This window comes from Protopterus annectens, chromosome 4.part1 (genome assembly GCF_019279795.1).
Source record: "Protopterus annectens isolate FY-2018-M chromosome 4.part1, PAN1.0, whole genome shotgun sequence".
Classification (NCBI taxonomy): Eukaryota; Metazoa; Chordata; order Ceratodontiformes; family Protopteridae; genus Protopterus; species Protopterus annectens.
In genome coordinates, this window is record NC_056734.1 from 296,142,152 (window position 1) to 296,157,488 (window position 15,337).

A 15,337-nucleotide genomic window follows, 5' to 3' on the forward strand; every position below is an offset into this window, starting at 1 on the left:
TTCTATGTCCTGGCCAACCTCCAATAAACCAAAGGCTGCCTGGTTGCCCTACAATGTGAGACTACTTTTGTGGAATGCTAAAGTGTTTTCAGCTAAACTAGTGTTTGTTAGAGTTGTATTTAATCTGTCCTCTAAACTGAAGACATTTTGCTATAGCATTTTACTGTAAGCATGCACACTACTGGTCCCACCCCCATTTTTTACTCTTCCTTTTCTACTCCTGGGTCAAGTATGTAAAACTGCTTTCTTTTTCTTGGAAAAGGTTTACCTATGTACCTGCAGTTTTCCCTATAGAAGTGGCGTTCCTTTTCATGATACTGTACTAGATTAGTAGCACAAGATTACTAGTTATTAGGAAGATACTGCAATACACTGACCTGGAATTGACTGAGCTTGATTTTCCTGATCTGGATTTCTTGGTGTTTTTGGAAGCTGGCCTGGTCCAGTTTTTCTGGCTCATCCCGCTCCATTTGCCCTCACTGTGCTTGGGCCCAACTGCTCCCCTACCCTACTCCCATTCCAACCCATCCCTGACATAATTTCCTTTATAGCTAAACCTGCTTTGCCCAACCTCTACACTAGCTAATAGACACTCATGCTCCTCTACTCATACCCTATATCATCATTAACTGTAACACTCACTCCCTACCCCTCCTGAGCCTTACATGCTTTTATCTCTTTCAGTCACTCACTTTATAAAACTCCTTCAGTCAATCCTGATTTCTTCTACAAACCTTAAATAAATTGTTACCCTTTAATTATTTTAGAGCTGAAATTAAATCATGGCTATACCTTTCAAAACTCTATTTTTCTCCCTCCTATTTTTAATTCTTTTCTCAGCTCTAACGAATTACCATACTCCTCACCTGCTTACATCACCATCTCTCACACTCTCTTATCCCAATACCCAGCATACAAATAACTGGTCCACCCCTATTGCCCTCTCTCTCTTTAACCATGTCACTATATCATTTCACAAGTTGAAAGTATTGTGCATACCAAATGCCCGACCCGTCATCAAAGCAAAACATCAGTGCCTATGCAAATAGTTCTTCATACAAATACTTCAAAGGGCAATATTATTGTTATCTGGTAATATTCACCCTAATCCAGGCCCTTGCCAACAGCACTCTAACCATACTTATACACCCCCCCTTTCCAACTGCCTCACAAGTAACTCATTACAATCACAAGCCTTCAAACATCTATCTTTTTTGTCAATGAATATACAAAGCATCATCAATAAAAGTACCCTCCTTCATGGCTGGATTTCTCAATATAACCCAGATATATTTGCCCTATCTGAGGCATGGCTTAAGCCTCATATTACAAACTGCAAAATTCTCCCTCCAGTTATAATATTGTTTGACTGGATAGAAGTAAAACAAAAGGGTGGAGAAGTAGCTATACTCTACTCTGACGTCTGTTTCTCCCCCTTCTCAATAGCTATCCCTGATTTCTGCCCTGCTGACATACTTATAGAAACCTGTAACATAAATCAATACAAAAACCTTGTCATTGCAGCAATCTACATAACCCTGGTAAAAACATTCCCATACTTGAGCAGTTTCTTTCTTGGATTTCTATATCCATTCCCTATGAAAGCATCATCCTTGAGGATATGAATATTGATTGGAACATTGTTAATACTGCATCCCCTAGCTGCTCTATAAACCTTTATGGCTTTACTCAGCTGATCACCTTACCCATGCACAAGCAAAGAAATTCCCAGAATGGCTTGTTTGACTGGATATTAGTATCCAACCCCCAGTGCTGTCATAACCATTCCACTCTACCTAACCCCCTTATTGACCACCTCCTTACCTCAGTAGTAAGACACTCTCCCAATCTTAACAAGAGCCACCAATACAAAGAGTCTCGTAACCTTAAAAACTACAACCTCATCATGCTAAATGAATGTGTCCACTGTAAACTGGTCATCTCTGCACACATTCTTAATGAGGTAGTCCAAAGCTTCCACAAGTTATTCCTAGAAACCCTTAGCACCCTGGCTCCCAGGAGAAAAATTAGGCTAAAATGTAATTATGCACCATGGCTAAAGCAGACAACTCGACCACTTATGAGCAAGAGGGACGCAGAGCCTAGAAAGCATGAAAAAAAAAACTCAACTTTCAACCCGAACTTATATAAACAGCTTCGCAACCAAACGAAAAAGCAGGTCCTACTAGACAAAAAAAAATGTTATCAAAAATCTCTGCACAACCCACATTCCAACCCAATAAATTCGGGCACTCAATAAACAATTTACTATCTCCAGGGAATCCCTCTTCACCAAGCCTTATAATGAAAGTGCAACCCTACTTAACAACTTTTTCATCAAAACAATAGAAAAGCTTGCTAAACCAGAAACTATTGATATCAAGACTCCACCTCAAACCTCATCTCTTCCTTCATTCTCCTTAGCACCCATAGCAACTTCCTTCATCAGATCACGTCTTAACAAACTCAAACCCTGTTCCCCATCAGCCGACAAACTCCATCCATTATTTTTCAAACATGAGCCGAATCCATAGCATACCTTGTATATATACTTATCAATAAATCCATCCAAGAAAATACAATACCAGATATCGGGAAAAAAATTCTTCATAATACCCCTCCACAAGGGAGGAAATTCTACAGAACCCTCAAATTCCAGGCCTATTGCCATATTATCCCCCTTATCCAAGATGCTAGAAAAATGTATACATAGACAAATACTAAACCACCTCTTACATGCAAACCTAATTACATCCACACAGCATGGTTTCCAACCCTCACACAGTACTACCACTGCACTCCTATCTTTTGCACACAACATTGGCCAAACCAGAGATAATAAACTCATATCAACTCTTTTCCTTGACCTCTCCAAAGCATTTGATACCATTGCCCATCCCATCCTCCTAAACAAACTTTCCAACCTACAAATCTCTGCTTCCACTACCTCCTAGTTTAACAACTACCTCTCAAACAGATATCAGTCCATTAGATGGCAAACATCCTACCCCCCTTTCCATCTTGTTAAGACCGGGGTTCCCCAGGGTTCTATCCTGGGCCCCTATTTTTAATATATTTACAAATAACATCCGTATCTCCTGCCCCCACTCTACCATAATACAATATGCAGACAATTCCACAATTATTAACACCTCTGACAATATACAAAATCTCACACTACCACTCAGCAATCTCTGCACCTAGTAGAACAATGTCTGACTGAAAACAACCTGCTTTTCAACCCCAAAAAGACCAAGCTTCTCCTTTTCCTTCCAAAAAACCTCAGTCCAGCTAAAGACAACTTTACCATGTCATCCTTACATAATACAATTATCACCACTGACTCAAACACCAAATTGTTTGGCCTTACTGTAGATGACCAATTAAAATTTGACCTACAAATCTTAAACTGTATCAAAAAGTCCAGTTAAAAACTAGGTCTTCTATACAACAACAGCAATTATATACCTAACAATCGAAATCTATACTGGCGCAAACATTTATTCTACCATCCCTGCTGTATGCTGCTCTCATACTTACTAACCTCCAAAATCATCTCTTAGCCAAACTAGAAAACATCTATACCAATATAGCAAGATTTGCTGCCAGTAATGGCTACAAATCCCATCATTGTATATCACTGAAAAGCTTAAGATTGCCTAAGCACACCCACATGCTTCAAATATCACAACTACAAATTGCACACAGCTTTCTAAATAGCCCCAACTCTTGCCCTGCCCTTGCATCCATAATTACACCCTACACACCCAATCATGACCTCAGAAGCACACAACAAAACCTTCTGCAGGTGACCAAGCCAAATAAAAATATTGGAAAATTCTTTACAGTCATTCAATTGCATACGTGTGAAACAAACTTCCATTGTCCCTTCACTCCATTACCAAAAGTAGTGAATTCAAAAAGCAACTTAAAATTAATTGTCAACATGCATGGATCTGTGCTTGTCAGGAAATTACCCAATGAATTTTTCTTTTTTTCTCAATTAACATACCTGCCTGGTATCTAACTAAACTGTCTACATATATTACTCTCTCTGCAATTAGTATCTATGCTATTAAATGCATCTTCATTGTACTATGCCATGATGTTACTCTGATTTTTTTTTTATTTTAGGCATTGCTACGTTCCTTGTAAATAATTTAATGCTAACCAAATTTCTCAAACATATTGTTACTGCAATCTCAAAATACTGTACTTTTGCCTTGTAAATATTCATATTGTATACCTCTCTCTGTTTTTGTACTGTTAAGACCTGAATTGTTAGGTTTTTCTTATTTTTTAATTACTTTCCTGGAGCTTTTCTCCTCGGGTCTCAGCTGAACAAGGGGTCTCTGGGCCCAGTCAGACTAACCAAGTTAACAAATGTAAAAACAAATAAATAAATACTCTTTAAAGCTAGTAGATGGTGCCAGAGGGCACCTATAACCACAAGGAAGAGGCCTAAGGGAAGCAGCAGCATGGAAGAGGAGAGAAAAGCTATGGAGAGTTTGGAGGTGAAAAGTGAGAATCTGGAGCAATATGTGTTTAACATGGGGCTTCTCAATGTAAATAAAGATGCCTGCATGGTGGGTGTTACAAATGAGCAGCATTTATCTATCTCCATGGAGAAGGAAGTAAGCAAGACTGTTGAAGTGGTGCAGATAATTGAACTGGCATCAAGAGGGCTTGCAGATGATATACTATTAAAAGCAATTAAGCAGGATGATCCAGGTAACAGTTCTGCTTCTTCATGGGGTGAGATGGTAGATAATTTTTAAGAAGTGCTGAGGATGATAATATTAAAAGGAATTAATTTATGTGGCAGCAGAGAATTCAACAGTTAAAACTCATGCAGCAGTGACAGAAAGTAAAAGAGGACAACAGCAACAAACCGAGAAGGTGTTTTGTTTTATAAGAGCAGATAATGCAGTAACCTAAACATATACATCAGTGAGAGCAGGCAAAATAAAGCAACAGCAAACTATAACTAAAACAGTTTTTTTTTTCTTTAAGACCAACTGTGAGAATAAGAACAAAAAATGACACTAATAGATATTACTTATGGGACAATTCATTGACTGTTTTGGGGTTTTAAAGCTCAAAATATGTGGTCATTTATGCATATAGAGTCAGAAACCTTTTTTGGCTTAATATCTGAAAAACAGAGACTGATGATGACATTTCTTGAACTGTGTAACATAAAGAAGGATATTTATCTGTGAAACAATTACTTGTTTTCTGGTAGTAACTTAAATTTTAAAAATGTTACTTTGCAGATTACATCTGATGAACAGGAAAAGGCCAGTGTTAAAAATGCATATAGGGTTAGTGTGAAACTGTTGATAATACTGTGAATGTTAGAGATGAGATAAACTTATGGAATGATGAGTGGAGGTCAGACACTGTTTTGAAATGTAAAAAATACATGGTGAAACACTGGCCAGGTATTATTTTTACAGCTAGTTATAGAAAGACATTAAGATACGCTGGCCAGCCTAAATACAGTTTCTTTTGTGGAGACTTTTCTCATTTAATTAATGATTGTGACAAGATACAAGGTAACTAGTATGGGGAGAAAGGACATATAGTAAGAAGACATGTGCCTGAATGCAGGTTGTGTTAAAAAGGGACACTTTTGAATAGGTTCATAGGTTGGTACTAGGCTATCGGCCCTAGGTCCTATACAAGCCTAGCCATAACAATTCCCTGGCTATTTCTTCCCACACCATTTACTTCCCTGGACCCCTGTCTAGCAGGGCAACTGACATGATCCCTGGGGTGAATTTCCATTCTACCATCCAATCGTCAAGGTTCCTTTTGATGAGGGCCAAGGAGGTGCTCTGCTTGACATGTATGGGCAGTCTATTCCAGAGTCTGAGGAGTCTCTGGGTCAGGAACCTATCCCTCCAGCATGTTTTGTTTATTGTGACGAGAAGGTTTAGATCGCTGGAGTGTGTGGCTCTGAGGGATTGGAATTTCTTTAAGTTTAACATGTCCAACAGCTCTGGGTTTGACATGGCCTTGTATGTTAAGAAGAGATCGCCTCTGACTAGAAGATATGTGACAGAGTATAGCTGGAGGTTTTTAAGGTGTCCAGCATAGGGCATTTGCTTTAGGCCTGTGATTCTTTTAGTGATGTATTTTTGCAGCCTTTCCAGTTGTTGCAGATGTCTTGAGAGGTACATACCAAATGAGACGTTGTATTCTATAATGGGTCTAATGAGGGATGAGTACAGTGGGACAATGACCTCCTTTTTTCTGGATGAAAAGCCCGTAGTGATGAGGTGTGCCACATAGAAGGATTTCTGGACTGTTGTGGTGATGTGGTTATTGATGGTGAGACTACTGTCCACCTGTGTCCTTAAATCTCTTATCACACTTTCAGTGTTTAGTGTACTGCCATCTATGTGGTAATTCACATGTACATGTTTTTTCCCAAAGGGGATGACTACACATTTTTTAGCATTGAGCTTGAGGCCATGGCTCTTGCACCAAGCATCTGTTTCTGTAAGGCCCTTTTGTAGAGTATTTACATAATTTGGGGATTCAATAATGGCTCCCAGTTTGCAATCATCTGCGAACTTTGTTAGCCAGAATCCCTTAGTGTTGGCCTGTACTTCAGAGAAGTAGATGCCAAACAAGAGTGGCCTCAGGACTGAACCCTGAGGTACTCCACTTGTCACTTGTCTGGAGCTGGATTTGGAGTCTGCTACTTTTACAGTGTGGGTTCTGTCAGTAAGCCAGTTGGCAACCCATCAATTGACATAGGGATTAATGCCCAGTTTAGTAAGTTTATCTATGATTCCAGAGTGGGGGTTGGTGTCAAAGGCCTTGACGAGGTCCAGATAGGTTGTGTGGATGGCCTTACCCTCATCCACGGCTCTGGAGACAGATTCGAAGAATGGATTGTCAAGAGAAAACAGTAAATAATGAAAAATAAGGGGAAGGGAAGAAAACATACATGGTGAAGGAAAACAAGTGGCTGTGGAAGAGGGAGAACTAGATGAGAAAGAAACTGTAGAAGATGAAAAAATATGGAGGGAAAATGAGGAGAGAGTGTGATTACTAGAAGAGAGGTGAGGAGAAGGGATTGATAGTAATAATTTCTTTGAAGTTCTAGCCAGTGATAAATCTGATGTTGAGGATAATGGATTATCTGTACATGAAAAATATTAATTTGAGGAAAGCATAAAAATAAGAAAACATAAAATAAAAATATTTCCACTAAATTTAAAAAGAAGAAAAGCCAGCAATGTTAGAGAACTTTCAGTAAATGTGAACAGTATTTTAACACTGTAAGAAGAACATGGATACTGGATTGGTGTGCTAAATGTCATGTGAATGTTATTCCATTAGATATTCCTGACAAATGAAGAAAATACTATAAACAGAAAAACTGTGGGGTAGAAATATAATATGAAACTTAGGAAGTAAACATTATTCTAGAGTGATTATGTTGTGTAAAACAGTGAAAACATAACAATTAAGGATGGAAAGGTTACATTTGTGGATGTAAGATGGAGCGAACATGTCTATAGAATTATAGTATTATATGAATATATAATTATTGAGGAAAGACAGAATCTGTTTCATCAAATATTAGACTATTTGGTGGCTAACATGAGAATTATAATTGCAGGGGACATTAGCTGTGATTTAAGGGCAAAAATGTAAAAAGAGTGGAAAATACATAAAAAAATACAAAAAGTGATAAAATGTGACAAATTAACAGTGTGGAACAAAAGTCAATAGACTTATCAAGGAGCAGGCACTTGAATCTGAAATTGATTATCTTCTACAATCTGAAGGCTAAGGGAGATGGTGATACAGTTGTGATGCATTGTTTAGACCATTTAGCAATTTGACTGTAGGTGCTGTAAAAAAGGCACTATATTAAATTAGGAAAGGGAATATGAAAAATAAATGTATTTATTTTTATTTTATTTTACATTTGTTGACCGGGCTAGTCCAACTGGATACATGTCCATTTTCAGTGGAGGCCCGGGGAGAAAAGCTCTAGTTACACAGCATAATAAAAACATGCAAAAACATAAAATAACATTTTGATTTAACATTTATAGATTAAACATTTTAAAACAACATTTTGAAACATCTAAAGAAAAAGTTAGGCAATGACATTAATATGGAATAATACCTCTTCAGTTAACAAAAATTGGAATAAGACAGAGGAAAAATGGGTAGAAGAGTTAAAGATAAGAAGTAGTACTCAGGAGAGAGAGTGCTATGAATAAGGAGGAGGGTTAGTTTAAGGAATGGTTAGATGTAGAGATTATGGTTGAGAATGATATTTTGTGGTTGACAGATAGAGAAAAAAAATGGTTAGTCAGGGTTGGTACAGGAGCATAAACAGTGACTGGAGAAGAAAAGTTTTAGGTTAGTTTTAAATAGTGAGAGAGAGGTGAGGGTAGTGAGGTCATTTGGTAAATGATTCCATATTTTACCAACTGAGTCTGACAATAAAGAATCACCTGCTAGGTTATTAGAGAAGGAAGTGTGTATCAACATTTTTTTGGCAGAGCGAAGATTCTTTAAATTATTATATGGTCTTATAAGGGTAGAGAAAATTGGGGTGTTATCGGGTTGGTGTGGGTCTTTGTAGGCGATTATAAGTTGGTTAAATTGTAGTAGGTGCGGTAATTCAAGCCACCCTAGCTGTTTTAGATTTGGACAGTGGTGGATTCTGTAAGGAGAACTGGTAGCAAATCTAGCAATATTATTGTATGATCTAGTAAGTTTGTTGAGATTATTTTTAGAAAGATTGGTATATATGGGGGAAGCATATAACAGGGTAGAGATTAAGTGGGTTCTAGCTACTGTGGCTCTGGCTACTGGTGTCAGGAAAGGTTTGATACAATAAAGGGATCCAAGTGTTTTGTTTGTAGATTTAATTGTGGAATTTATGTGAGTGTCAAACTTTAGTTGATTGTCAATAGTAATTCCTAGAAGTTTGGTGGTGGGGTCAGGAGAGATAACGGTGCCATTGTTAGATGTAAGTGTGAAATGGAGAGGGGGCGATAGATGAGAGGGAGTAAAGAGCAGTCATTCGGTATTTTTAGGGTTAAGGAGAAGACAGTGGTTGGAGAACCATTGTTCAATAGTTGAGAAGGCTTTTTGTGTGAGAGAATGAAGTTCAGTTTGGGATGAGGCAGAACAAATGATAGTAGAATCATCAGCATATTGGATACAGGTAGACAGTGGAATAGAGAGATGAAGGTCATTTATGAAAAAGGAAAACAGTAGTGGACCTTAAATAGAGCCTTGAGGGACACCTAGAGAGGTAGGAAGAAGGTCGGAAAGATGGTTTTGCCAGAGAACTGCTTGTTTTCGGTTTTGAAGATAGGCTGTGAACCAGTTCATGGCAGGATAGTCAAAGGAGAGGGACTTCAGTAGGTGGAGTAGAAGCTGATGATTAACCATGTCGAAGGCTTTAGATAGGTCTACAAAGAAAGCAGAGGATAGAGTATTATTATTACGATATTTGTTGATACAGTTGGTAAAGGATAGTAAGGCTGTGGTGGTACTATGAAACGGTCTAAAACCGTGTTGACAGTTAGCTAGGAGCTGGTGGCAGAGTAGGTGGGTTATAAGTTGTTTATGGATACATTTCTCCATGATTTTAGCAAGTGGGGAGAGTACAGCAATAGGACAAAACTTAGAGAACTCAGTAGAGTCGCCACCTTTGTGAAGAGGAATAATGTATGAGATTTTCCAGATTGATGGGAATAAACCTTCTTTTAAGGTTCTATTGATCAATATGGAGATTGGGTAGGCAATGGCTTTAGCTCCTATTTTGAGGTATTTGGCTGGTAGCTTGTCAGCTGAGGGGGTATTAGGTTTTAGTTTTTGAAGTAGGGAAGAGATATAGGGGGTGGGTATAGGCTCTAGGTGAAAAGGGGGATGAGTAGAGCTTGGACTGGGCAAATTAGAGGTATCTGATTTTTGCTGATTTGCTAGATTTAGTATGGTAGTAGTAAAGAAACAATTAAAGGCATTAGCTGTTTGCATTGGACAGTCAGGGCTGGAGCCTAGTAGATTAGGTGATTCAACTCTGCCTGGGGATAGTAGTGTGCTAATAGTAGACCAGAATTTTTGTGGTTGTTGAAGAGATGATTGTTGTAGCTGTATATAAAAGTTCTTTTTGTCTTTTAGGATAGCTTTTTTTGTTATATTTCTTTGTTGTTTAAAGGTTTGGTGATCAGTTATGTCCTTTATGGACCGCCATTTAACCCAAGATTTGTTTCTACTGAGGATTAGTTTCCTAGTGTGATTAGAGAGCCATGGAGCTGGTTTATTTTTCATTCTTATGGAACGCATTGGGGCATGTTGGTCTAGGATTGCTAGGAAGGTAGTATTACAGTAGTTAACGGCTTCATCTATAGGGAGAGACTTAAGAGGAGACCAATTACATTGTTTTAGTTCGGTTAGAAACAGTTCATGGTCAAGGTGTTTTTTGCTACGGATTGTTCTGACTGAACAGAGGATATTTAAGCTTGTTTTATGTCTGATAATATATATCAGAGAGTGGTCACTAAGGTCATCTGGGAGGGTTCCTGTTGTATAGTTTTGTTGTGGACAATTTGTTAGTATCCAGTCTAGGATGGTTTCTTTATTACTAAGTTTATTTGTTCTAGTTAGAGAGTTTATAGCTTGTGAGAAGCCATGCAGGTTGATAAAGGAAGAAGGATTGGTGTTGTTACATAAATTCCAATCAATATTAAAGTCACCTAGCAGAATTGTTTCTTGAGGGAGATTAGAAGAAAGCCAGTTTAGGAGGTCTTCTAATATAGTTAGATTTTTTTCCTGGGGGAAGGTAGGTGCAGATGATATAAACTGATTTATGGGAGTTAAGCTGCAGTTTAGAAATAATTATTTCTATGTTGTTAGCGGAAGCTAGGTTATAATTTATTTTGCTGATTTGTAGTCCTATTTTATAGATAATTGCAACCCCTCCACCTTTTTTATTTAAACGGTCTTGTCGAATGATGCTATAGTCTGGGGGGATGATTTCCATGTCTTTTATTGTGGGTTTAAGCCATGTTTCGGTTAAACAGAGGATATTGAATTGTTGAACATCCAGAAGGGCATGAACTTGTGGTATTTTGTTGCATATACTACGTATGTTGAGATGGGCTATTAAGAGTGATTTGGAGGGTTTGGTAGAATGACGAATTATTGGCTGAAATTGGAGAGTGGGAAGTACTGCAATTACAGTAGGATCTTATAACCATAAAGGACTTCTACAAAAATTGGTCTGACTGGTGGACTGAATTTAAAAAGAAGTTTAAAAAGTGTTTTTGTCAATGGCAGATTGATGTGAGGAAAGAGGGCAAAGTGAAGTATTGGGAAATGTATAGAAATGTATTCGAGAATTCAGATAATAATTTAAGAGAGTATTATGATATGAAAAAACATTAATAAAATAAATCAAGAAAGCATTAAGGCATTGCTATTTAGGCATAGATATTATTTACAAGGGTGGAGGGAGGAGTCATCTGCACAGTGGGATAAAATAGTAAAGGATGATATTAGTATAATGAGGGAAATTAAAAAAACAACACAAGAGCAAATTATGAGTATTATAGTACAGTATGTGGAAAATATACATAAGAATAAAAAGAAAAATAAGCAGAGAAAGAAAAGCAAAAAAAAAAAAATCCTAAACAAGTTAAGGAAGGATATGAAGAAGAAATTATTATTAGTGAATTGGATGAAGTATTTAGAAAAGTAAATGTTGATTCAGTATCATGCCAAGATGGTATAGGGTATGGAATGTACAAGAAATTAAGGGAATAGCAAAAAGAGCATTTTGCAAATGTACTAAATGAATGGTTGATCCGCGGTGGTGGTGCTGCGGTAGCGTTGTCGCTTCACGGTAAGACGCTGTCCGGTTCGATTCTCAGCTAGAGCATCTTCTGCGGGGAGACGTGCGTGAGTGGGTGTACCTTCGTTGAAGGTTGTGCGTCAGGGCTGGTAACTCGGCACGTAAAAATCAACTACCAATCATTAGCGCCACTGTGGCGACCCCTAACTGGGAAAAGCCGAAAGACACAACAACAACTAAATGAATGGTTGAAGGAAGGATTTGTTTATGAAGAGTTATATAGTGGAATATTAAAATTATATAGAATAAAGACGAGAAGAAGTAATTTAAAAATGGGAGTGACATCACAATAAATAACACAGGCTATACATTTTTTATGAGAATAATACAGAGGAGAATGTAAGGAAGGATACGCGGTATTATAGAAGAATGTACATATGCTACAAAAGGGAAGAAATATCAAGAATTGTTATTGATTATGAGAAAAAGTGTGGATGATATAAGTTAAAAGAAGGATGCAATACTTATGTTAGATGATATTAGCTAGGCATTTGATACAGTAAAACAATGTATTTTTTGGGATGCTATGAAAAGTATGGAAATGTAACAGAATTAGTAGAGTGTATTTGTCAACATGTCAAAATAATAGACTGAGAGTGTTAGTGAATGGGTGGCTGAGTAAAGAAATATGCATAAAGTGTGGTGTAACGCAAAGATGTTCCAATAGTGGAATATTGTTTGCACTGGTAATGAATGCAATGGTGAGTGAAGTAGCTTATGAAATGAATAATGCTAGACTTGTAATGCAAAAGGAGGTGGTGATTCTAGTAGTTCTGACATATACAGATTATATAGCTATAGTTGCTAACAATAAAATATGGATGTGGGAGGTCTTTGTTTGTCTAAATGGATATTTAAAGGAAATGGGAATGACCTTGAATAAAATAAAAGTTAAGTTTTGGGTGCTGTGATAACATTTGAGGGTGTAAATCTTTTAATGAATGAGGTGTCTTTGCTAGGAATAAAATTTGGAAAAAAAATGATATATTTATGATGCAATCAGAGGGTTTGATAAAAGAAATGAAAGAAATGTGTATTTTGTGGAGGATGTATAGAGTAGCATTTAGGAAAATGGTTTAGCTATTGAATTTATTAATAATGGGGAGATAGAATATATGTCAATTTTTTATCTGATTGCAGAAAAATATGAAAATGGAAGTTGCACAATTGGTGATTTGTTTCTTATGGTTTAAAAGATCAAACCCAGTGAAAGAGGTGTGTTGCATATGAGTGAAGTAAAGGGGGATTGGGGTTACTAAATCCAGTTGTTTATTTTGCTTCATTAAACTTGATTAGAGTATTAATGTAGGCAAAGGAAGAAAATTATAATTTAATAGTAATAATGTTTAATTATAGGTACAAAGCATGTTGGGAAATGCTGAGAATAAGAAAAAAAAGAATATGTAAATGAAAAAAATAAAAATTATCAGGAAGAAATATTGACACAGAAAATGAAATGTGATGATCTAGAGAAATCAGAATCACATTTATTGGCTAAAGTATGCACGCATACAAGGAATTTGACTCCAGTTTTAGTGACTCTCCAACTATGAATTACATAAACGACATATGTACAACTATTAAAAACAAGACAAAAAAGTAAATATATGTATACACATACATAAAAGGTGCAAAGTGCAACTCATTGCAAGAAATACTGAAATAAACTCTGAAAGAAAGAAGTATTAACAATATGTAAACAATACTGCAAAATCCTCAGAGGTTTGAGGAAAAATAATACCCCAGCCTAATAAGCTGCGTTAACCATTTATGAGCTTCATGGCCTGTGGAAAAAAATGTGCTTATATCTGCTTTTTTTGGTACATATTAATCTATAATGTCTGGCTGATGGTAATAGTTCAAATAGATGATGGCCTGGATGTGAAGGGTCGATGATGATTTTCACTGCCCTTTTCATGACTATGGAATAGTACAGGTCCTGTAAGGATGGCAAACTAGTACCAATTATATTTTCAGCAGACCTGACTATTCGATGTAAACTATTTTTGCCATGATTAGACAGAGATCCAAACCACACTGTTATGGCTGAGCTGAGAACAGACTCAATGACTGGTGTAAAAAACTGAATTGACATTTCCTGTGGAAGGTTGAACTTCCTCAGCTGTCGCAGAAAGCACATTTGATGTTGTGCATTTTTTTATGATGGATTCTTCATTGCTCTCCCACTTCAAGTCCCAGGAGATTATAGATCCCAAAGACTTGAAGGATTCCACAACTGGCACAGCAGTATTAAATATAATGATTGGGGATAATATTGTAGTACCACTCCTAAAGTCCACTGTCATCTCCACAGTTTTATGTGTGTTCTGTTCCAGATTAATCTGACTACACCAAAGGGCCAGCTGTTCAACCTCCCATCTGTATGCAGACTCATCACCATTCCTCATGAGCCCGATGATAGCTGTATCGTCTGCGTATTTAATATGTTTGAGAGCGGGGTCCTTAGAGGTGCAGTCATTAGTGTAGAGGGAGAATAGCAGTGAGGAGAGCACGCATCCCTGGGGGGGGCACCCGTGTGATAGCTAGATGTAAACTTCCCCAGTTTCACCTGCTGTTTCCTATTGGTTAGAAAACTGGTGATCCACTGACAGGTGGAAACAGGAATGGAAAGCTGGGAGAGTTTCAAGTGAAGAAGTTCTGCAATTACTGTATTAAATGCAGAGCTGAAGTCTACAAACAGAATCCTTGCATATGTCTCTGGGTTGTCAAGATGTTACAAGATGTAGTGCAAGCCCATATTAACTGCATCATCCACTGACCAATTCTCTCGATAAACAAACCGAAGATGTAAGGATGTGGTTTAGTAATGTGAAGAAACAATATTATTCTTTACCTCCATGAGAATTTTAACCAGAAGAACTGATTAAAGCTATTAAAGTAAGGAAAAAGTGTTCAAGCAAGATAATAGAGTGTCAGGATTTCCTATGTAGACTGGTAATAAATAAGTTGCGAATAATGGAGAATATGACATACAAAAGGAAAGTTGAAAGAGCGACAACAAAGCGTGTTTTTTTTTATTTGACATGTAAATGAGTGGAGAAACTCTGGAAAAAATTGTGTGAAGAAAATCTTTTTTTTGAAAATATTAATGGCATAAACAATATAGATATTATTATGATTTTGTATGAAAATATGAATAAGAAGAAAGAATATGAGTAGATAAGAATTCATTTTATGTAATATAGGTTATTTGAAATGAAAGACTGCATGACATTTTGTATAATGGGAGGTGGACTTTGGCAGATACATTGTGAAAAATCAGACTATGGTTGTGGAAGAAGGATTGGGGGCCAGTTATGGAGGAATAATAATGAATAATGTTAGAAGAAAAATGATACATACACAAAAACTGGAAATTTGTATATATGTGGCTGCAAATATGTATCTTTTATGTATCTTGTGTTGCATAAATGA